Raw genomic sequence first — 1,400 nt, forward strand, 5'->3', positions numbered from 1 at the left:
CTTTGGCTTTTTATTGCAAAGTCTACATTTTATAGATAATACATCAAATGTGGTTATTTGACTTTTTCCATTGGGTTCCATTGTAAGCTGTGTATGTGTATGTTTGGAAAAGTGTACTCATACTTAGCTTTATTATTTTTTTTTCTTCATCTATTATACTTTTCACAGCAGCCAACAGTGGATTGTAAAGTGTAAAGGCACAGGTTACTCACAATGCTTCTGCAGAGACTGTGGGCTATACCACCTAATGTTCTTTGGAAATATGGGTATTTTAGTGCAGTACATACTTGCATTACATAGGTACTTCATACAACACAATAAAGAGTAAATGTTAAAATCAGCTTGCTTGGTTATAGTACTAAACAAAAACATAAGACAAGAGTTATATTTTCTTGACATCCAGGGCTAGAAAAAATTGCTTCTGTAAAGTGTACACAAGGCTTTAAATGAGGTAAGAGGTGTATTCCACTCACTCAGTAATTTTGATTATTTTGATTATTATCCAGAAACAATGCTCTTCAATTTTAGGAAAACTGAACATGTGAGATGATTTTTTTTTTTTTTTAAGACAACACTGACGCCAACCTCTCAAAAAGCTCATTTCCATGAATCTCCAACCTAAATTTAACACGGTAAACTCATGCAGGCCTAACCCTGTCCCTATCAGATGGATGTCTCCTTTCTGTGGGTGCCATACAGACAAGATTAAGGAGGCCAAAAAGAGGGCAGTAGAAAGCACTTGGCCCCCAAAGAGACAGAGATGCTCTGAGAATGTTGATTAAGGAAACAGGAACAGGAAATGTACACATCGATTCCTGTCCTTGTCAACCACCCGTTCCCCCTCCAAGACAAATGCTCACACACAAAAACTTTCATTTCTCCTTGAAATGTATCCCTGAAATAACTACTGCTTCCAAACCCTTCAGCGATTCTCTCACCACGTCTGAAATTGTTGCAATTCTGTCATCTGGTTAGCTGAAATAATCTTTGAGTTAGAGCTGAAACATAGTAGAAGAGGCAACAAGCTCCCCCAGTGCACTGAGTTCTTGCCTTAATTTCCCCGCTGTGTTTCTACCTCACAATTTTCCAGTGTTCTTTTTCTGCTAGACCACACGCACTCATGGTTCAAGTTCCACACAGAGACTTCCCAGCCTCTTCTAAATCTTATGCATGAGCAAGAGTCCAATATATCTCATCATTTTTAAGCAGACTCAACACATCTTAATTTTTTTACTGATCATATTCTCATTTTACTCTTCATCTGCAGATTAAACTGTTAGGTGAAATGGCAAGGAACGTCTTTGCATTTCCTCTGCTCCCTCTGTTTCAGGTGGAGAGGACAACTCTGCCGGAGTTGGGTTTCTGTACAGAATCTAAGCAATAATGCACCCGCTAGACTT

Source organism: Bos mutus, chromosome 11 (assembly GCF_027580195.1).
Source record: "Bos mutus isolate GX-2022 chromosome 11, NWIPB_WYAK_1.1, whole genome shotgun sequence".
Taxonomy (NCBI): domain Eukaryota; kingdom Metazoa; phylum Chordata; class Mammalia; order Artiodactyla; family Bovidae; genus Bos; species Bos mutus.